Source organism: Haemaphysalis longicornis, unplaced genomic scaffold, assembly GCF_048455015.1.
Source record: "Haemaphysalis longicornis isolate Haplotype H1 unplaced genomic scaffold, Haemaphysalis longicornis Haplotype H1 scaffold_13, whole genome shotgun sequence".
NCBI classification, from domain to species: domain Eukaryota; kingdom Metazoa; phylum Arthropoda; class Arachnida; order Ixodida; family Ixodidae; genus Haemaphysalis; species Haemaphysalis longicornis.
Window position 1 is genome coordinate 49,909,475 of NW_027526233.1, and position 24,221 is coordinate 49,933,695.

Genomic DNA, 24,221 nt, shown 5'->3' on the forward strand with positions numbered 1-24,221 from the left:
TGTCCCAGCAACTTCCTCCATCACGAAATATCAAAAGCTGTTCACTATCGCCGATGCTACTCACGATGCAGAATCGCGCATAATTGTTTCCTCTCAACTCGACCGCGGGCAGCCCAACGAAAGCTGCGCGCTTCTCTTTCCCGGAGACGGGGGTGGTTCGCGGCGTTTTCTTCGGCAGCGTTCGATATATCAAAGTCCGGAGAGTTTTCTCCCTTTCTTAACAAGATGGAGGGGTCTATTTGCGGTCAGACGGCACAAAAAGCGGGCAGAGCTACCAGCTCACAAGCGAGCGCGTTGGCTGGTAGGACATTTTTGAAGCAATAAACGTTTGTTGTCGAGTGGTCTTGTTGAAGGGGGCGAATTGGGTTTGTCACGTAAACTCCGCGCGATGTGAAAATAAAAAAGAAACGCCAACACTATGCGTACAGGTTCAGGCATAGAAGATGTTCGTACACAACGCCGACAGCGGCGGATTGTCAGAGGAAATGCGAGATATAGGCCGCGACGTATACTAGCGACAGCCAATACAACATCCATTGCAAAATGACGTCGTTTACGCCATGCCAGGGGTGCATAATGAGAATTGAAGAGAGCGCGGTTGGTTTTTCCGCGTCTTTCACAGTGGTTTGCGCGCTTACCGCTTCAAGTGGACCTGTGATAGTTGGCGCAGGCATTCCTGGCAGGGTACTCTAAAAGTCGCGCAGGTTTAATTGCACTACAAAAAGAGTGTTCAGGGTCTCTTTAAGATAGTATAACGTGTGAAAAGCTTATAGATTTGTTGAAATGCTGTCTCCTTCCCATGCTTTCCAAGAAGTACAAACCATATAGCTACTACAATAGCCAGCTATTAATACCAGAACGCTTTGTGAAGAGGAATGCATGAACATTTCTCATTGTACTCGTGGAAACAAACAATCCGTTTTCTTGTATTTTCCAGGCTACACAGTCAAGTATCCATGTGGAACCCGCGAGGCACGAGCCTTCCCGTGATGCTTTCGTGAGCAATAGAGCAAGCTTTGACACCTTGAAAAACGCTTGACGAAACCAGTTTTTTTTAAATATATTTGCACTGTTGAAACAAACTCTTTAATAATTGTTCAGTACAGTTAACTGAACTTTATTCGAGAATTGTATAAATCATGATAAAAAAACTAATTGAAATCAAGCGGGCTGTGTCAGATATGTTCAATAAATTTTCATTTGACAATTAACGAATACTAAACTGGTACAAAACAGACTTTTGTTAATATGCTTTCAATCGATATTTCTTAACAGGAACTTTACAGGAAAGATGTATTTCGAGGCAACAGAAAATCACTTGGAAATCAACAGACACGTTGACTTTAGTCAAAAGATTTGCAAGTAAAAGTCAGTATTGAGTTTCGTTAGGAACATGGTGGCCAATTTTCAATGAGAGCTCAATACAAAATTTGTAATCACACTCAACTGACATATTGTACTTAGCAAAGGCAATTATATTTCAATTCAATCTCATTACCCATTCCTGTAAGGATAGCCATCATTATCATAACGACTGACTAGACGCGAGCTATTGCGACATGATTACGGTGGTCAAGGCTGGTTATTTTCGCGAAATAATGCAAAAAATATTACAAGTGCCAACTTCCAGTATAACAGGAATTGAAACCAGCCAATGTGTTCAAGCAGATCTTAACTGTTCTTCAGTACAATAATGGCAAAGAACACAACCTGGACTACTTGGGATGACGTTCCATGTATTGAAGAAAGTTTCTTTTGCTAATTTCAGTGCAGATTTACCATGTCAGATATGGGCATAACGGGAAGATATGACTGTAGGAAATATAGCATATATATTCCTCCATGTTTGAGCATAATACTGCTTTGTTTTTACCGTATACGTGACTAGCAAGCGTGCGGACGAGTGTTCACGTGTTGGTGCCTTTGTACAAGCCGGTGTGGGTGTGTACTCGCGCGTGTGTGTGTGTGTGAACGAGTGTGCGCGGGAGTTAGTGTGCTTGTGTGCGTGGATGCTTATTGTGGTGGAAGCATGTTATGCCGCAGCACCTGTCTAAGGAACCGACTAGCACTAGGTCTCCTTTCTGGCTTTATACACACCTACTGGCTTTTTATAAGGACAGCAATACAGTAATAACAAATTTGTGCGTCTTCCCCAAGTGTGTGATTTGATTTACACCTATAAATATCGCACGAGGTTGAAACTACGGTTGCTTTGTGAATGCAGCGCTTTTGGCGCCATGCACTGCATATGAGCACGCACTTGCAGCTTGAACCCGCCAGTTTATTGGTATTAGGATCAATTCATAACGTCTCGCTTAATAAACATACTTATTAGCTCGAAGCCTTCTATAAAAGCAGCAGGCGGCTATGCATACAGGGGCGTATTTCTTATCGAACCTACATTGTCTGCGGCCCATGGTGCATTTCGGAAATCTCCGATGCCATGAAAATCTGCAATATTATCATAAAATACATTGCGGCGCCCGGCATGGTTACAAAACTGCTTTACCATTTTCTTAAAAACGGTTGCTGACAATCGGAATGTCTTCCGCCGGATGCGTCAACCCCGCAAGCCGCACAAATGCGTTCGTTTTGAATTTTTGTAGTTGTTAGTTAATAGCAGCTGGCTGTTTTATTTTTAGAAATATTTTTTGATATAGAAGCTTACTGCTAGCTCTAACTGTACGCGTCTTCACAGTACCAGCTTCGCAAGGACTGGGGCGATGCCGGCATTCTTTTTCCAGGAGCGATATCAAAAACTTACTGTAAATGTCTCCCTTAGCTAGTGTATGTGATTTTAAATACTTGTTATGATAAACAGTTACACGCACGCAAAATCTTGGGTGCATTAGTAACAAAAGTCAACCAAGAGGAACAAAACAGCAGTTAGAAAGAGCCCGAGTTGAGTGGGCCCGAAAAGATGTGCTTCGCAGTGACCCCTTGCCGCTTTCGCTGCCAATTAGCGCTGCCAGATATCTCCCTTCACATAGGGTTGTCTTAAACATGTTTGTCAAATTCACATGACAGGTAAACGTAGGCCGCTCTCGAAATTTGTGGTAACATTTTTGATGAGAGAGTTTTTCTTCGTTGCATAAAGGGCACTGGGCTCGTACAATAAAATATAGGTAGACCTATGAAGTATACTTCTCTAGGCTCGTAAGCATTTACGTAGAGGTGGCGATACAGTGTTGTGGTGTAGCACAGAAATTACCTACAAGAGATTCCCTATTCCCGGCAGTTAGTAGGACCGGTGGAACACTTATGGGCCCACTCCCTTTCTCAACTGCTGGCCAGACCGAACGTTTAAATTTTTTTTTCGGGGACTGACGCAGCATTTACCTGATTTTTTAAGGCAAGTATTGATACCGATAAATACATCTATGGCTTAGGGCATACTGGCTGTGCTGCGAGAAATATTGGATGGCTTGAATGTCTGAAGTAGTAAAACAATGCTCTTGAATTGAAGTAGGAGTTATGCAGAATATTACACCAAGCTTCAAAGTAGCTCATTTGCATCCTTGTGGTATGCAAACAATTGGCAATGAACACGGGCACGTATGAGTATTACGCTTCGGCTACAGGTATTACGCTTCGGCTACAGGCTACAATTTAATTTGAAAAAATAGTGCTTCAATTGCGGCCTTACTAACAACACTGCAAAGGAAGTCGTCCGGTGCGCTACAGTGAACCAGCTAACCTACTTTGCATTGAAAGTCCATTGAACACTATCTCACCCTGCATTTGGTCTGCAAACTGGGCCCTGTAAGTTTCATGGAGGAGCTGCAAATTATGCTTTGTGAAAAGAGAAAGGCCGTAAAAGGCACTCCAATTTCCGGGCAAGACCTTCCAAAAGCCCCGTGTTCAAAAGGACGTGAAAGTGTACAACCCTGACGACTTTTGATAAGTGAAACCTATGTTGCAAATTCGGAAGACGTTTTATGAAAACAGTTTTGTTTTGCCACCTCTCTCGCGTGTACCAGTGGCTTCTTTTTGAGTCCTCGGAATATTTTGATTCCGTTTTTTGCATTATATTGCCCGATAAACACTTCAGGTCCTGACACTATTGGTTTTTAAGATTTAATTTTTCTAACTTTTTTATTGAGCCAGTCGTTCACAGTTGACTTGTCGGTTGTACATTAACCTCTAAAAATGAAAACTAAGAAATGTTTTTTTTTTAATTTTAATCCTGTCACAGACTCATCCATTCTTTTGGGAAAGCAAAGCACTTCCCACAAGTATTATACACTGTTTATAAGCCGTTCCAGCTCGGTACAACCGGAACAGAAAGAAAAATTTTGAAATAAAGACGTTATCAAAATATGTTTTCAAAATTTTTATCGTGCTATCACAGGATCATTTACCGTTGCTGCGCCATGTTTTATCGAAATCCATAAAGAAATGACAAGTTGATTTGGAAATTCACGTAGGCACCTATTTGGGTACTTTATTTTGTTGCAACTCGTCTGGCTTAAAACCCTTTCAACTACCGTGTTCGACACTGGACAAGAGAAGCAAGCTAAGGCTTAGAGGGCTAACTCTTTGTATGGTCCGTCTCCTAGCCCTTTTTCATAGTTGAAGATCACAGCCCAGAATTACGTAAACTCATTGGAAACTCTGCCATCTAATACGGACTCATCAGCCCAAAAATGAATCATTATACTCCTGTACTGTTCTCGAAGTATGTTTTGCATTTCCTCCAAACGGTGTTGGAATGGAAGCCTATTAAACTAGACGCGTGCTGTCGGTGACAACAGTTTTGATGGGTGGAGGGCACTCCTGCCTTCAAAATGCTGTTGGTTTCTAGATAGACGGATCTCTACTTCTCGTAGCACGGCATTTAAAAACCATGGCAGCACTGCTTCAAATTTTGTGCGAACGGTTCATTCATGTTCGATTCGGCACCGTTGCAGCGACGAGAAAGTTCCCTAGAGAAACGTGCACCAAAATCAGCCATGGTGAGAACAAGTTTTCCCTCCTGACTCTCGGTGGCTCTGTGGTGCATGTTCAGTTCCTTCTGCATTTTCTCTGGGGCAGCATCAATAAATTGAACCTTTTCATCGATTTTCTCAAGTTCAAGGACAGGGGACACAAACAAAAAATAAAAATGGTTCACGTAATCGTTTAGCATGTACTGAAGTGCACGAGCAACGTACTTTACCCCTTGTGCACCTTCATTCCTGGCGCACGTAAAGTAGGCCTTTAGCTCTTCCCTGTTTTTCAGGAGCATCTTAATAACACGTCCTGGAACTAACCAAAGTGTGGTGGATGCCTTCATGAAAGGCAAGTGAATCTTGATTTTTCCGTCCTCACTTTCCTCATCTCCAAAAGCTTCAAAACCTTTCTGAAGTTCTTGGGTTGCAGCGTGCTGTGCGTAAACCAGTCAGGAAATTTGTACAGCCAGATTTCCAAATTTGAAGCCAAAAGTTGAAAGACCTTTGTTACATACAGGGCCAAGGTGTGGCACACACACTTGTGTAGGACATAATTCGGTGACTCTTTTTTAACTCTTGACCACACAGTGTTGTGCTCTCCCACTATAACAGCAGCGCTGTCACGTGCAATCCCAACACAGCTTGCAAACTTCAGGTTATGCTGTCGAAGGAATTCAGTGCGAGCGAGGAACAGGGCTTCCCTAGTATCCTGCCCAACTGGGTGCAACCCCAAGAAGGCAGTGTTGACCTCGTGCGACGTATACCTGAAATAGCGTGTGCACACCTCGAGAAGAATTTCGGACGCCACATCACTCCTCTAGTCTAACATATGTGAGAACGTTTTTCTATCCTAACAGAAATGAGTTCACCTTTCACACAAGGCGAAACGACTGAATTCAGCAAAGCAGTGCCCTTCGTACGATGAATATGTAGATGCTCAAGCATGCAGCCCGTGCCATTCTGTTTATTCACGCCCCCCACGTGATCTGCTGCGGTTGACAAGTGACAGCATATTGTCACGGATAGCTGCAACTCCACGCGCTTCAGTTCATCCGGCACAGAGATTTTGGTCGGATAGTTCAGTGCCCGAAAAAATGATGTCGTCTTCAGTATGCCCTAATGCTGTGCTACTTCGATATGTTTCGTCAGCATTCCATGGTGGGGCATTTCGGATTCACGCAGGGCTTGCAAAACTATTGCCTTAGGTTTCCCGACACCACGCTAGTCATCCCCATGAATTGTTTCTGCCCCGAGTCCACATATATCCTGCCGCTGTTCTACGACGCTTTCGATGTTTTACCGATTTGATACGCTTTACCGCCGTTGTGGGAATCCCTATAGCTGTTTTCTATTCTGAACTTGCTTTGACTATTCATTGTGCCCCCTTGCCTAGATAAAAATAACGGAACATTATTATAAACCAAAATATGTTTAAAGCTACATGCAATGCGTGTAAAACACAAACCGCCATGACCACGAAGTATACGCAGCATGTGATATGCCATCCATACCGTCCATACTATGTGAAAAATATAATTCATCTACTTTCCAAACGTCAGCGGTGCTCTTGCTGGGGATTTGGTTGCACCAAGGTCAGGGATTGCAGCGATGGCGTAGAATTGCAGCGATGGCGTAGAGGTAGAACACCCGCCTCGCGTGCAGAAGGACCGTGGTTCGAATCCCGGTGCCGGACAATTCCCACCGGATTAAAAAAAAAAAAAAATCCGCGTATTGATGGAATTGCACAAAGGGGCTTGGGGTGCGGCCTGACCAGGGCGACCATTGCCGGAAATGCACTCCCTCACCAGAGCAGGATTGGCCACCCTGGTGTAGTAACGGCCACAACCTCCCATGAATACGCCAACTAACCCTCGGCCCTCAGTCCCCAGCGGCTGCGAAGCAACTGACCACGGCGGCGGTCAGACCTGTGACGCAGCAGAGGGTGCTAAGAATCCCTGGATCCGGACAGGCCGCCAATTGAATCTGAACCTGGCAATGTTTAACGCGCGAACCTTATCTAGCGAAGCAAGTCTCGAGGTGTTGTTCGAGGAATTAAAGGGCATAAATGGGATGTAATAGGGCTTAGCGAGGTTAGGAGGGCAGGCGAAGCCTTTACGGTGCTGAAAAATGGACACGTCCTATGTTACTGTGGTCTAGAGGACAGAAGACAACTGGGAGTGGGATTTCTAGTCAATAAAAGCATAGCTGGCAACATAGACGAATACCACAGCATTAACGAAAGAGCTGCAAGTCTTGTAATTAGGCTCAATAAGAGGTACAAGCTCAAGGTGGTACAGGGCTACGCGCCCACATCCAGCTACGACGACCAAGTAGTAGAACGCCTCTATGAAGATGTGGAATCGGCAATGGCTAAAGTAAAAACACAGTATACCGTAGTTATGGGGGACTTCAATGCTATAGTAGGCAAGAATCAGGCTGGAGACAAGGCAGTTGGGAACTATGGTCTGGGCTGTAGAAATAACAGGGGGGACCTACCAGTTGAGTTTGCAGAACGGAATAACCTCCGCATAATGAATACCTTCTTCTGTAAACGGGAGAGTCGGAAGTGGACCTGGAGGAGCCCGAATGGGGAGCACAAAAATGAAATAGACTTCATATTATGCGATAACCCTGGCGTCGTGCAGGATGTGGAAGTGCTCGGAAGGGTAAGGTGTAGTGACCACCGTATAGTAAGATCTCGAATTAGGCTAGATTTGAGGAGGGACCGCAACAAGCTAGTACGAAAGAAGCCGATAAAAGAACTAACAGTAAGACGCAAAGTAGAAGAATTCAAGATCGCGCTGCAGAACCGATATTCCGCCCTTAACGAGGAAGCCGAGCCTACGACACAGGAAGCCAGCGACAACCTTACACGCATCATCACAGAGTGTGCAATAGAAGTCGGGGGCACTATGGCTAGACAGGATACTGGCAAACCTTCACAGGAGACGAAAGATCTAATCAGGAAACGGCAAACCATGAGAATCTCTACCGCAGCAGACAGAATAGAACTAGCCGAGCTCTCGAAGTTAATAAGCGTAAGACAGCTGACATACGGAAGTATAATATGGAGAGGATCGAATACGCTGTAAAGAACGGAGGTAGCCTGAAAGCAGTGAAGAGACGCCTTGGCGTGGGGAAAAATGAGATGTATGCACTTAGGGATAAGCAAGGCGATGTCATCACAAATAGGGATAAAATAGTCACAGTGGCCGAGGAGTTCTATTGGGATCTGTACAGTAGCCGGGACATACAGGATAATGCCGAACGAGACAGTAGTTCAGAGGAGATAGACATCCCACCAGTAACGACCGAAGAAGTAAGGAAGGCTTTGAAAGAAATGAAAGGGGGCAAAGCACCTGGTGAGGATGAGATAACAGCAGACCTCTCGAAGGATGGCGGAGAAATTGTACTTGAAAAACTGGCAAACCTGTAGACGCAATGCCTAATGACCGCAATGGTACCGGAATCTTGGAAGAACGCGAACATCATCCTAATTCATAAGAAAGGCGACATGAAGGACTTGAAAAATTACAGGCCGATCAGCTTACTGTCAGTCGTCTACAAGGTATTTACCAAGGTAATCGCTAACTGAATCTCTGCAACCTTATATTTCAGTCAACCTAAAGAACAAGCAGGGTTCCGTAAAGGTTATTCAACAATGGACCATATTCACACGACCAATCAGGTGATAGAGAAGTGCGCTGAGTATACTGAACCCCTATATATAGCCTTCATAGATTATGAGAAAGCATTTGACTCGGTCGAAACCCTAGCAGTCATTCAGGCATTACGGAACCAGGGGGTAGATGAGCATTATGTAAGAATACTAGAGGATATCTACAGTGGGTTTACAGCTACCATCATCCTCCATAGGGAGAGCAGTAAAATACCTATAAGGAAGGGTGTCAGACAAGGAGACACAATCTCTCCAATGTTATTCACAGCATGCTTACAAGAAGTATTCAGAACGTTGGATTGGGAACAGGTGGGAGTAAGGGTTACGGAGAATACCTCAGTAACCTCAGATTTGCTGATGACGTTGCCTTGCTAAGTAACTCGGGGGACGAATTGCAAAGCATGCTTTCCGCACTGGGCGAACAGAGTAGAACCGTGGGCGTGAAAATTAATATGCAGAAAACTAAAGTAATGATCAATAACCTCGGGACAGCACAGCAGTTTGAGATAGGTGGCGAGGCAGTGGAAGTGGTAAGCGAATATATCTACTTAGGCCAAGCTGTGACCCCAGATCCCAACCATGAGGCAGAGATAATTAGAAGGATCAGAATGGGGTGGGGTGCATATGGCAGACATTCTCAGATAATGAATAGCAGCCTACCATTGTCGCTGAAGAAGAAAGTATATGACAGCTGCATCTTACCGGTACTCACCTACGGGGCAGAAACTTGGAGCCTCACTGAGAGGGTTCAACTTATACTGAGAACGGCTCAGCGGGCAATGGAGCGGAAAATGATAGGTGTAACATTAAGGGACAAGAAGAGAGCGGAGTGGGTCAGAGAGCAAACTGGTGTTAAAGACATATTAGTAGAAATTAAGAAGAAGAAATGGACGTGGGCAGGGCATGTAATGCGAAGGCAAGATAACGGCTGGTCATTAAGGGTAACAGAGTGGATCCCTAGAGAAGGCAAGCGTGGCAGGGGGCGGCAGAAAGTAAGATGGGCAGATGAGATCAAGAAGTTTGCGGGGATAAATTGGTCACAGTTGGCACAGGACCGAGGTAATTGGAGAATAATGGGAGAGGCCTTTGCCCTGCAGTGGGCGTAGATAGGCTGGTGATGATGATGATGATGAATGTCAGGACCCCGGACGGCGCATACAACCATGCGTAGGATCCGTTGAAGCGGAACTGGGAAATTTAGAATGGGGAACTGCGACTCAGACGGTCAATTCCCAAAAGCATGATGTTCGGTGCTTCGGTAGGGAATGAATTGAAACTACACAAGAGGACAAAAACTGTTGTCTTCATTATATTGTGAGTGTTTGCTATTCAAAAAAGAATGATCACCTTATGTGGGGGCGTAAATCCCCCTTCGCGCGCGTAACGCATTGACCCGAGCTCATAGCAAGGAACAAGACGGGAGCAATATAAGCAACACCATAAGCGAGCAAATAGAGCGCTGGGAGCTAGGAGCAGGAAGCGGAAACGGAAAGGTTTAATAGTAGCACATGTGATAGGGCATCAGCTTGCAAGCGGGCGCGCCAGCCTCGTTGTATCATGGACCGCCGCCCACAACTTCAGTGCCTGAAACGCGCACAGCCCAGGGGGACGCATAATTAACCGGTAACGATTGATGTTTGGGGAGCTAATAACTAACATTGAATAATGAACTTTTTTAGGGGCTGGATCAAGCAGGCATGTCTGTATTGCAAACTTAGACGCAATCGCCTTTCTACCCAGTGTCCTTTGGCCTAATTCTTCCAGCGCATCTTTATTCCGAGGTATAGAACTGCGACGAATAATTGTCGTTCGAATAATTTCGCATGCTAGACAACGACGACCGGCCAAAAGTCCTTCCTTTTGTGACGTGCCTGCTCTGCACGCTGTTTAGTTTTGCAGCAAGATAGAGGCACAGGCAAAAGTGACAACTGGCACCCTTTCAGTCTTGGCGGGAGGTATTGCAATCTGATGTACTCGGAACCGCTATCGAAGCACAGAACAAAACGCAGGAGCTTTGCACCGGTCTTCGCTGTCTAGCATTCGTAATCTTGCGAACTGTAATTAACATTCGGAGTCTATATTGCAGAATACAGGAGCGCTGAAGAATTCTGCCAAACGACACTGCTTAGAAACACGATAGCGTTTAGGTTTTGAGTACAAACATCACTGCTTATTGCAGCCACTAAAAAGTTTAGTATTCAAATTTAGTAAATAACGCCACCGGCATAATTTTTTACCACACAAATATTTGTCCCCCTGGGCGCATAACCGCACCCCAGAGGCAGTCTTCACGCAAATCGAAGCGCCTAATTTTAAGAAACCGGTTGACTTGATTTTGATCAATCTCCACTCCAATGAGCGGCTGCGAAATGAAGCCCGCCGAACGGGCTGTGTGGCGTCCAGGTACAGTTGTGGATATTGGCGCTTCCAGCCTGTGCCAAAGCCACAGTCGTGTAATTTTTAATTTTTGCAGTATAATTTTTTTTGTTCAAGTAATTTTACTTTTAGTTTTTTAATAACGCGAATTTATATGCTGTAGATCATTTTACCGTTAGGGCGCCGCCCTTGTTGCCGTTTAATTAACGTTGTAAGCCGCACGAACAGGGATGTCACTTGTGGCGATGTGCAGTTAGGTTCTAAAAATAAACGCGTGGAATCAAACCAGTTCCCTGGAGACCAACTGACAGCGCCGCACCGAGCCAAAAACGGCAATTAAAAAAATTTATATGTATAAATAAAGTTTACAAATTCAGTCTTTTTGTTTCTGGTACATACTTTTCAAACATATAGATAATGCGCGCAGGTAAAGATACGCCAAAACCGTATTAAAACAATAGTAAAATAATTAATCCACAGTTAAAGCTGTTAAAAATAATTCAATTTTTTTCAGCTGTCGGATTCACCAATTTGGAAATTGAGAAATTGGGATAGCGCGTAATTGAACATTCCCTATTGTTCTCGCCATTCTATTCGTGTGGTAACGAGTGTAAGAATTTCAGTGCGACATGGGCTGTTCATCTAAGGCTGTTCTGCATGTTGGAAGGTGAAGTGGCTTGTCAGGCCGGCCGTTTTCCATTTTTAATCCAACGGGATGGTGGTGACTTGCCCTCTTCTGGGTACTTATCGAGAATTCGACCGAGCATTTGTTACCAAATGCATTATGTTAGAAATGCGTTTTATAATTTTTGGAGCACTTCAGACACTGACATTGAATGCAAAAGCGATCAAACAGTATCGCACCCTTCGCACAACGCCGGCATCTTTTGTTGCTCTTGACTCAGTCTTGCACACATCTTCCGAGGTACCACCTGTCAGGGTGCCGTAATGTGTCTGTACTGTTTGTTGCCAGTACAGGTTCTGCACTTACAACTTATGCTCAGACACAGCAGCAAAAATGTGGCGCTTTATATGGAATCGTCCTGAGATGCAAGAATGGCTTCTGATCATTTGGCATAGGAAGGTATTTAAAGGTGGATATGGCAACACCCAATGCGTGACAAGATCGGCTCGTTTTTCATTCTATGAGAACCACAGTAATGCCAATTAAAACTCTGCAAACTCAAGAGGACCTCCCCGCAGCCGAAACGTATATAGTCAAATAAGGGGTTTTTTTTTCACATCATCCTTACGCCCTTGTTTTACAGTAGACTATTTTACATAGTATTAAAAAATTACTTCGAAATGATTTATACTTCCCATTCCTCACTCAAGGTTGTTTCCTAATGATTCCTCACTCAAGGTTGTTTGACTGCTGTTTGACGGGCAGGAACGTCCCATTTCACATCTCGGTAAGTTAATCGTAGACGAGTCAATTATTGGACGTATCAAAGGCTTGTTTTTCTGTTATTTTGAATCCCGTTGTGTACGGTGTGCTCCGACATAATAATATTTTGGTAAACATGAGGTACATTTATCCGGGTAAATGTTTGTAGATTTTTGAGCAGCCAAATAAAAGGAACACTAACGCATACTGAAATAGCTTTTTCAGCGCCGACGATTACTTGGTTTGGTTTTACAAATACAGTGGATAACAAGCGTGTTGCATGGAAAATTGCTGATGAAGAAATTGTGTTGTTCGTCACATTGCAAGCAAGGTAGACTTTGTCGCGACTGGCTCGCTGGATTTAGAGTCACGGGAACAGGCAGGGCCTGCCACGGTACCAAGGGAGTTTCATCAAGGCCAGACCTCACCCCCCCCCCTGTTTTGGAATTCTGGAAATGCGGATTATTCCTTTGGGGTAGCCCATATGAATAAATGGAGAAATTTATTTCGAGCTAATGACACGGCCTTCGGTCGGGCCCTCTTCACCTACCACTGTCGCTTTCTTGCTAAATTTAGAGGGCGCGAACACTTGGTTCTACGCTATTATTAATATCACCTATTCATAATTCGAGATATCTAATTTTCGCGAGGAAGTAAGAGCACGGTAAAATAGGTAGCAATAGACGAAACAAAGAGAGCAGAGTTCATACGCAGTTCTCAGGTACCACGTTTCTATAAGCATGCATTCGGCAGCGTTATGCCCATTCAGACAAGTAACGGTAATGTTTCCATGCGTGTAGGATATTGTCACGTGGCCAACGGCGACGCAATTGTCTTCAAGGAAAACAAGTTTATTGAGGCGAACTTGTGCTCCCCTAAGAATTCAAAGAATACACAGGTGGCGAAACAGCATTCAACAAAGTGATGTGCGATGGCGAGCGTCGCCGATTCGAATGCTGCGGTGCATGCTCAGCAGGCTTTTATCTTTAGGCTCGTGTGTTTCTGGAACCGTCGATTTACATCCCGGACATTGTAGATGAGAGAAGATTATTCTGCGATAGCGCCGTTCAGAAGAAACAGTCTGCTTATCTGGATTAGATAACCCGTGCGGCATAATAATCAAGAATGGAAGACGCGCTTCACTTGGAACACAGATAAAAGAGCCAGACGTTCCCGGGCAGTAAAAACAAACAGTAAATAAACAACCTTATGCATGGTTCAAGGCATTATCCCCCGCTCTAAGAGTGCACCAACCCGACAATAAAAAATAAATGCAGTCCGAACAAACAAAAAATCTGTCATCTTGCATAGTATGGTTTCAAGCGAACCACGTAGACAATATCGGGCAGCGTGCGTCATCGTGATGTTCAAGAATCACTATTCTGAGATCCCCTCGTAGGACGTTGGCCGATACGTCGTAGAATCTGGTAGGGTCAGAAATGCCATCACAGAAGCTTCTCACTGAGTCCACGTAGTCGGATAGGAGTCCAAACCCAAACACGATCCCCTGGGCGGTTCTCGCGGTCTCAGCGTAGGAGGTTGTAGCGCCCGGCATCCACCAGCTGCTGCTCCATTGTACGAACTCGAACAAGCTGGCGGCATCCTCCGCATGTTGAAGGTATCCTTGGACGTCAGGGTTGAGGTCGTCGTCTTCTACATGCGGAAGCATGGCGTCAAGCATCGTAGTCGGCTGTCTTTTGTAGACAAGCTGGAACGGCGTCCTCCGAGTAGTTTCCGAGATAGCTATGTTGTACGCAAACGTGACATACGGGACCACTTCCTCCCAAGTCTAATGTTTTACGACGTACATTTACAGCCTATCTGCGGTTGTCTTGTTCAGACGTACTGTTAGTCCGTTCGTTTGGTGGTGGAACGCCGTCGTTCTTCGGTGATCCGTGTTGCCATAGCGTAATATTTCTTGTATCAGCTCCGAAGTAACGGCCTTTCCGCGGTCCGTGATTACCCCTTCAGGGGCGCCATGTCGCATCAAAACTTGGCTTATGAAGAACTTTGCAACTTCTTGTGCAGTCCCCCTGGAAAGAGCAGCGGTGTCAGCGTAGCGCGTCATGTAGTCTGTCGCTACTTCAATCCACTTGTTCTCGGGTCGGGATGTATTGAACGGGCAGAAAAGGTCCATTCCAATGGGTCGGAAGGGCCTCGATGGGACGGCGATCGGCTGCAGATGTCTGGCTGGTTTCGTCGGTGACGTTTTTCGTCGCTGGCAGTCACGGCAGCTCCGGACGTAGTGGGCGACGTCGGATATAATGCGGGGCCAGTAGTACTTCGCCTTGATTTTGCCATTTGTGAGGTCTGTTCCGAGATGTCCGGAAGGCGGGTCGTCGTTGCACGCTTCCAAAATTTCGTCGCAAAGGTCTACGAGGATGACAAGAAGATTATTCGTTCTCGTTCCCGGGCTGATATTCTTCAGGAGAACGGAGTTTTTCAGGCTGAATGCTGGGAGGCTGCGTTAAAAGGTCTTAGTCACTGTGACGTTGCATCCTTCGAGTTACTTGATTATGGCGAGTAAGTCTGAGTCGTCAAGCAGCTGAGCGGCTAGGTCGCTCTCCGTCACGACTCCGACGAACGCGCTGTCTTCATCAGTGTTGTGCTGGTGGGACGACGAGAGCGCGGGACAGGCAGTCGGCGTCGGAGTGTTTCTTGCTGGATTTATAGACGATTGTAACGTCAAACTATTGCAGGCGCAAGCTCCACCGCCCAACCCACCCTGCTGGTTCAGTAGCTAAGGCGTACGCTGCTGAGCACGAGTTCGCAGGTTCGATTCCCGGCCGCGGGGACCGCTTTTTCTAATGGAGGTAAAAAGCAAAAACGCCCGTGTGTACGAGATTTCAGCGCACGTTAAATATCCCCAGGTGGTCAAAATAGATCCGGAGCCCTCTTTTACGGTACGCCTCATCACCGGCATTGCGTCGGCACGTTACACCCTACAATCAATCAAAAATCCACAGCCCAAGACGTCCTGAAGAGTCCATCATATTGGGGGGCCAACACAGCACATGGTGGTCTGTCACAACCTTGAATGGTCAACCATACACGTATGGACGAAATTATGAAATCGCCCATATAATAGCGAGGCACTCTTTTTCAGACACTGAGTAGTTTTTCTCCGCCTTCGACAGACCACGGCTGGAAAATGCGATTACTTATTCGCAACCGCTTTGTTTTTTGGTCGAGGACGGCACCCAAGCATATATCACGGCCGTCGACGGGCATTTCTATTTTCGCTGTCTTCGTCGAAATGAGCGAGCACGGGGGGATTTGCAGGCATTTTTGCAGCTTGCAGAATGCTTTTTCTTGGTCATTTTGCCAGCTAAAAGGGGTGCTGGTAAAATGGGAAATTTTGCCTGCTAAAAGGGGTAAGCGACAAAGCGCCGGTACTATGCGCACAGTCAGAGATATCTTTGCACTCCCTTCTTGTCTTACGGCCTAGGGAAGCTCGCATTGGTTGACGTTTTTGCCGGGTCAGGTACGACCCCCGCGGCGTTGGCGACGTTGCCACAAGTATGCGAAACGACACTTTTCAGGCTTCAGCGTTAACACCGACGTATGAATGGCCTCGGTTACAGTCTCCAACCTTGCAAGATGTTCGTCGAAAGTCCGGGTGAATACCACAACGTCGTCGAGGTATACGAGGCAGGTGTGCCACTTCAGGCAAGCTAGCAGTGTCCATGACTGAAACGTTGCTTGCACCGTGCACAGCCCCAACTGCATTACCTTGAACTCGTATAGGCCGTCCAGGGTTTTACATTCGGTCTTCTCTCGGCTCTCTCGTCCACCTCAATTTGCCAGTAGCCGGTATTGCCAGTAGCCGGTAAGTATTTCACATGACAGAGGTGGTCGATGGCGTCGTCGATTCGGGGCAGGGGATACACGTCCTTTTTGGGGATTTTGTTCAGTCGCCGGTAATCAACGCAACATCTAATGTTCCGTCATTTCTCTTCACCAGTACGACCGGTGCAGCCCAGGGGCTTTTCGATGGCTGTATAATGTCGTCGCTGAGCATTTCGTCGACTTGAGTCCGGATGGCTTCCCGCTCGTGTGTAGAGACGCGGTACGGCGACTGTCAGGTAGGTCGGGCTCCCTCTTCGGTTATTATTCAGTGCTTCGCTACAGTTGTCTGACGTAGTTTTGTGTTCGACTAAAAACACTCATTGTAGCGACGCCACAAACCCAATAATTTGTTCCGTTCTGCTTGCGGTAACGCCCGAGTCACGTCCAAAGAATTCGGAAGCTTGAAGCTATCTTCCGGTGCCCGTTCAAATTCGGCAACCGTGATCACGTCACTTGCTTCTTGCGTTTCTTTGAAGAACCCAATCACGCGCCCTTGTTTAAATGCTGGCGCTCGTCGGGGAAATTGGTGATGAAAACATGGGATTGGCGTTGCTTAATGCACGCAATGCCCCTTGCGAAAGAGACACCGCGGCCGAGAAGCAACTTTTGGTTACTCTCTAGGATAGCGTCGACATCAGGAACCGAATCTTCACAGTACACGCTGATCATCAAGCTTGCGCTGGGTGAAGGGGTGACACGATCTTCGGCGGTCGTTACAGCAGAACGGTTTTCAGGGTTCGGTTCCGGCGTCATGCAGTGATCGGAGGAAAACGTTATAAACTTGGCCTGTATATCCAATATCGCGCCGGTGTCCGTCAAAAAGATCATTCCGAGAATTACGTCATGGGAGCAGTTAGGCAAAATGACGAACACCGCAGGGTATGTTGTGCCGCGTATGGTGACGCGCGATGTGCACGTTCCACTTGGTGTCACGAGGTGGCCTCCTGCTGCGCGTATGTGCGGACCGTCCCATCCGGTCATAACTTTCTTCAGCTTAGACGCAAACGGCCCGCTCATGACAGAGTAGTCGGCTCCCGTCTTTATTAAGCGACTACATCGAAGCCGTCGATGGACAGCTGCACTTCGGAGGCCGTCTTCGCGAGTTCCGGGTACGTTGTAGCGTCGTATCTCTGCTTCTACGTGTTGACGGTCGGGCAGTATGAGTCGTCGTCTTCGTCGTATTCACAGCGGCAGGTTCGGTCATGTTGGGTACGCATCGCGCCGTGTAGCTGTCGTCGTGTTCGGTTCCTCGTCCGGGTTCGGTCAGTTCGTCGGGCTGAGGGCATGTCGTGAATCATGGACTTCAGAGAGTCGCTTCGTTGTTCGAGGGTTTTCATTTTTCCGCGGTCGTGCAACTTTACCCCCAGAAGTTGCTGCTTTTAGTTTCCCCCGCATGGGCAGGGGGACCTTCCACGTGAGAAGTAGGAACTGTTACGGCGGTTAGGCGACTCCTATGGGTAGGGCGACAGTGAACGGTTGAAGCGGGTTGGTCCTCGGTTGTTGTTGCATAAGAATTCTTCGATCTCAGTAATGCGCTGGTCGGATCGGGGGCGTGGGGCGTCGAAGGAGAACCCTCGCTAACCCAGCCTCTTGTAGGGACAGCGACGGCAGCTGTGGTCGGCCTCTCCGCAGTGGTAGCACAGGGGACGAATATCGGGAGTTCGCCATACGTCCGTCTTCCTCGGCATCTGGTTTCGGGCTACCGGGGGTCGGGCGGGCGACATTGGCCCCCGGTACGGCGGGTCCTCTTGACGACATGTTTTAGCAGGCGGGGTCGGCAAACTGCCCCGGAGTAAGACATAGCTTGTGGCTCGCGAGGTACTTCGGATGGCGTAGAAGTTCCCAACACTTCTTGCACTTCTTCCCTAATCACGTCGGTAAGGGAAACGACGTGGGGCTGCAGCGGCCTGGGGAGAAATTTTCGCAGCTCCTCTCTCACTACTGCGCTGTTGGTCTCGCGTAGGCTATCAGCCGGAATTCGCAGGTTGCCAAAGTAGTTCGCATTGGCAGCGCCGACACAGGTACGGTCATAGTGCTTAGCACCCATTTCGAGAGCCATCTCAATCGTGCTTGCTTCGGCCAGGAATTCGGCGATGGTTTTGCTCGGGTTGCGGACATGTCCAGCAAACAGTTCCTCCTTCACACCGCGCAACGTGCATTTTTCTGTTCTTCATGTGCGTTCGTAAACGTAATTTGTTCCTGAACTCAGAAGTCCTGAACTCAGAAGTCCTGAACTCAGAAGTCCTGAACTTTGTTCCTGAACTCAGAACATACATACTGCCCATTAAGTGATATTGCTGTTTAGTTTTTAGTAAGCGCTGTGTTTATGTGCTCTGCGGTTTTCTGTTTTTCTGCAATACTTACCGTTCTGTTATGTACCCACTGGCCCGACTACAACATGCGTTACTTAGCATTCCCGCAAGATTGGGGCTTGCTTGGCTGAGGGCAATTATTTTTCTTATTAATCGTGAGTACAAGACAAAAAGAATGAAACTTGCTCTCTCTATGTCAATTGTTATAGAGAATTACCTTTTATTTGCACCCGTCTAAAATGATGAGGGAGAGGGCATTAGCCTAGACCCCCGTTCACCCCCTAACCATCGGCCGGAATCCCTTGGGATTCGGCGGCGGTCAGGGCCAGACCGATGACGTTGGTTGCTCTTCTGATTTATGGTTGAGTAATAGGATCTCCCAGGATTCCATATTTCTGTTCGAGTTGTTATAGAAAGGGCATGTCCAGACCATGTGGGCTAGGTCCGCAATGTTATTGCAGTGCGTGCACTTAGAAGTAAAGACTTCCGGATGCCATTTGCTGTATAGTTGAGGGTTCGGAAACACCCCGGTTTGCAATTTTCTCCACATAACTTCCTCTTTTTTGCTGAGCTGTTTATCCGCCGCTGGATAGATCTTGCGACCGAGCTTATAATGAGAAATTATTTCTTGGAATGTCATTAGTTCGTCACGTGAAGGAAGGGATTCCTCGCGTGGAGGCGGTGCGTCAGCTGCGATCGACCGGTAAGTGAGGCCTCGGGCGGTCGCATGCTCCCTTCTCGTTCCCCCGCAGACCCTGGTGGGCCGGGCACCATATCAGTGAAATTTGATCTGCTGATACTTGACCTTCTCTGAGAATTTTGGCGGCTACAGCAGAGACCCTGCCCATACCATAATTCCTAATGGCTGCCTTGGAGTCACTAACAACCACCCTTGTACCGGTTTGTGCTATTGCTAGAGCAATAGCAACTTCTTCTGACTCAGTTGCATTTGTGTTTTTGACGGTGCAGCACGATACCGGGTCTCCACTCTCACGAACTTCTACCGCTGTGTGTGCGGTCTTGTTATTGTCATATTCGGCAGCGTCCGTGTATAGCACATCAGACCTCCCTTCAAAATTGGGCTGCAAGGCGATATTTTTTCGTCTGCCTTTGTGAAATACTGGGTGCATGTTTTTAGGCAGCGGTATAATCATGAGTTTATTCCTAATTGGTATAGGTACGATTTCAGTCTGCTTGGAACACTGAGACGGTTCGAATCCCAGGTGCTCCATGACGTTGCTTCCAGTTTTACTTCTCAAAAGTCTTTGATGCTGAGACACCGTGGCGGCTTCTATAAGCTCATCCAGAGTGTTTGATACACGTAGTCTTAGAAGCTTTACCGTCGGGGTGTTCGGAGGAAGACCTAGTGCGGTTTTGATCCCTTTCCTGAGTATGATTTCGATTTTATCTTTCTCTGTTTTACAAAGTTTCAGATAGGGTGCAACGAATACTACACGACTTATGACGAAAGCCTGAACCAATCTCAAGAGATTGGCCTCCCTCATCCCCACATGCTTGTTAGAAATGCGCTTAAGTAACCGGCACGTCTGGCTGGTACTCGCTTCAAGTCTCCTGATAGTTTCAGTGTTTTTGCCATTTGTTTGTATGCGCAGCCCTAGGACTCTAATAGTGTCTACGGTCGAAATGGCATTTTTATTCACTCGTAAAACAATGTCGTAGGTCTTGGAAGATGGACTGTTCCTTTTCCTCTTTGGAGATGGTAGAAAAAGAGCCTCTGATTTTTCTGCCGATCATTTCAACCCGATCGGCTCAAGATAATTTTCTATTGTATCTATGGCCTTCTGAAGTGTACTTTCAATTTGGCCGTCGCTACCCCTGTTCACCCACAGCGTCAAGTCGTCCGCATATATGGTGTAATTCAGGTTTGTTATTTCGTCGAGCCGCCCTGGAAGCCCGATCATCGCTACATTAAACAAGGTCGGAGAGAGGAGGGACCCTTGCGGTGTCCCTCTATTCCCCAATTTAATATTTTCCAGCGCCTCTCCTCCCAAGCTGATGTTTACAGTCCGATTGGAGAGAAAATCCCTTACGTAGTTATACGTCTTCACGCCTACGTTTAGCACGCTAAGGTTCTCGAGTATTGCTGCGTGTTTTACATGATCAAACGCTTTAGAGATGTCCAGGCCCACAGTTACCCTAGTATCAACAGTCTTTCTGTCGATAACCTGCTCTTTCAGCTGCAGCATGACATCGCATACCGACAGGTGTGATCTGAAGCCTATCATAGTATCAGGATACAGGTTTTGATCTTCCATGAATCTATTCAGTCTAGTTTGGATTACGTGCTCCATCAGTTTTCCAACACAAGATGTGATGGAAATTGGTCGGAGGTGCTCAAAGCTTAGCTTCTTCCCTGGCTTCGGAATCAAGACTAAGTTCGCAGATTTCCACTCTTGCGGTATCTCTCCCTTGTCCCAGCATTTTTGCATATACGTTGTTAGATTACTAATGGAGCAGTCGTCAAGATTCCTGAGCATCCTGTTGCTGATTTTATCCGGCCCGGCAGCCGTTTTGGTTCTTAGGCGGTTGATTTCAGCCCTTACTTCCGCGACCATGATGGGACTGTCCAAGTCCGGGTTTTCCGAGCGCGCGTACTCAGGGAGACTCTCAACTCCAGCACAACTGAGGTATCGATCGCTAACCTCCGTTAACAGTTTCTTCGTCAGACCTTCATATTTTTACACGAGCTTTTGAAGCTGCTGTCGAGCCTCCGAGTTGGTTTTCTCTGGATCTAATAGATGTCGGAGTAGCCGCCATGTCCTTGCACTGCTAATTTCCATATCCATTTGATCACAAATATTACCCCAATTTTTCTTCGTGAGTTCTAAAGCATGCTCTTGGATTTCTTTGTTTAATGCAGCAAGTTGCTTTCGGAGATTCCGGTCACCTCTTTTCTTGCTGATCTTTTGCTCCAGCTCTTTATTTTTTTCCATAAACTCAACCACGTCCTGATCATCTTCAAGTTCAATCTCTTCGCTGGCGTCCTGAACAGATTGAATAACCCCCATACTCCAATCGTTAATATTATTTATCGGGTTGGTCCCGTCCTTATTCTTCTAAATCTATTCCAATTTGTGGCCTTAACTCTCCTCTTACTGACCGCCGGTGGGCCATTCTCAACTATGACATCTAGAATCCTATGATCACTACCTAGGTCTTCCCCGGTGTTGCACCACGTGGCCTTGATGCCATTACCGACCAAGGTTAGATGTGGTGTCGTGTCTGCAGATACGAGATTTCCCTTCCTCGTCGGCTTCATCGGGTTTGTAATGAGGATCAGTCCATTTTGTTGAATTGTATTCCATAAATTGCTGCCCTTAACCTGCGTGAATTTATAACCCCATGCCGGATGGTGCGCATTAAAATCGCCCACTATCAAAAGCGGACTGCTATTTTGTAATAACCTTGGTTTTCGTAAAAAGATCGCCAAAGTCACATTTACGCTCTTTTGGTGAACTTTACACGTTTAGGATAAAGAGATTCTTGTCTTTGCGCTTGCGAGGTATGAGTTCTACCAAAATATGATCGATCTGTGCATTCTCCGTATCGTGCTGCAGAGTTGAAATGTTTCTCTTTACAAAGGTTGTCACTTGGGTACCGTTAGTAGACCCCGTATAGGATTTGTAACCCGCTAATTTAGCATTTTTCCCGCACTCCTGGACCGCAATAGCTTCCGGTCGATCACCATTGGTCAAAAGAGACTGTAGAACCGCCCGTTTACGTGAGAAACCCCTACAGTTCCACTGCCAAACTATGTTGTTACAGTGGTGCAGAGCCATCTTGTTTGCGTTTATGAGCCTCTTCGTAAAGCCATTGTATCTGCTTGTCCCTAAAGTCAAATTCACCCCCCATCTGCTCAATAACATTGCCTACTTGTTTCAGCTGCTCAACTACCGTCTGAAGCATTCCATGCAAGGAGTGCGTTTCAGCCTCGAGCGCTGCAATTCTCGCTCCGTAATTTTCCCCGTCTGCTGTGTCCTTCGCCCTCTTCTTCTTTAAGGGTGGAGGGCCACTTGCCCGGGGTGTTGTCGGTTCCGGCTCCGGTTTACTTGCTAGCTGTGTTTTAATCTCATCAAGTTGTTTGCGTAATTCCGCATTTTTCTCTTGTAGAATTCTGTTTTGCTCTTTAAGAGCATCACTCATTTCTGCATTAGCATCCTGGGAGACCTTATCTACCCAACCCACCTTTGATCCAGCAGACTTTGGCTTTACTTGGGTGCCGCAACCACTGTCCTGGGGTTCCTTGCCGCGGATCCCCTGTGTCTCAAGCAATGGCAGTCGAGGGAAGGATTCCGAATGCCCTCTCGAAAGGCTGCGATTCTTGGATTTACTCGACGAACGATCTCGAAACCACTCCTTTCTGCTGCGCCGTTGATTTTCCGTGTCAGCCTTGAAAAGTTCTTCTTGCTTCCTTGCTTCCTCTTCCAGCTTCATTTCCCACTGTCGCTTCTTCACAATGTAGGGCGTTCGGAAAAGTGACTTGCATCTCTTGTCTCCGGTTACGTGGTCCTTGCCACACAGTCGGCACTTCGGCACACACGTGCGTTTATTCGTCGGGGAGGTCTCCCCACATCCTCTTCACTTTTCATGCGGACTGTCGCACACGTCGGAACGATGTCCCAGCTGACCACATTTACAACACACTTCATATCTCTTCTTGTAGAAAAAACACTTGATCGGGGCCCCGAAACAGATCACCCATCTCGGCACATAGTCGCCAGCAAAAGTGATGATCACCGAGGTTGAGTTGCCCATCCTCCACACCCCAAGAATGGGACGATTCTGCCGGCGTGAGAAGGCCAATTCCAGTTCTTTCTCAGACAGCCTCAAATCGAGTCCGTGCACTACTCCCTGGCCACAGCTTTCTAGTGCCGCCACGTAGGTGAACACCTCGTACTCCTTCCCGTCGAGCTTTATGGACTTCAACGCCAACATTTTCTTGGCATCATCCGCGTTTGGCGTGCTCTATATTAGTGTTCCCTGCCTATCGTTCACAACGATCCTGTCGTCCTCTTGACCTTTTCGCCACGGAATGGCCGCTGCAATCCTTAATGCTCCCCCAACCACGGGCACCGAAAGCTTGGCGAGGGTGAGTCCTTCCCTGGGTCTGATAATAACCTCGTGATCCGCGCTTGGAAGGCGCGGCAGGTGCGACGCCACCGAGCGCTTCGCGAGCTTTCTTCCCTCCGCTTTCCGCGAGCGTCCCCCGCTGACGCCATACTTGTCATTGTAGCCGGCCGATGCCATATTGCCGGCTTCCCCGTCTCCGCCACTGAGGGTCGTCGTCTTTGCCGCGCCATCCTGGCGAGCCCGTTTTTGCTGCTGCTGAAGCTCCACGACACGTTTCTGATAATACAGCAATGAACTATCCACCTATTAACAGATATCTGTCGAGAGGCGTAGTTTCAAAATTTTGAGGTCTCAAAAAACTTCGAGAACAGCCGGTCTGTAAAAACTTTGGGCAAATATTTTCTACGACCTCAAGTAAAATATAAGCTTCGATAAATCTGGTATAAATCCTTTGGAAAGCTATATTTCCTGAGAAAAATATCCTAAAGAATATCCACCTTTCAGCTTGTATATAAAAGCCTGTGGCACATTTAGGCGCTGTCCTCGACTATGCCCCCATAAATAAATACCAATTTATGGTCAAGGTTGACCGAATC

At 46.9% G+C, this 24,221-nt stretch overlaps 1 pseudogene; it reads right to left on the reverse strand.

Moving 5' to 3' along the window:
- Nucleotides 1–18,815: 18,815 nt before the first annotated feature.
- Nucleotides 18,816–23,490, reverse strand: LOC144163823 (uncharacterized; annotated as a pseudogene).
- Between the last annotated feature and the right edge of the window lie 731 nt (nt 23,491–24,221).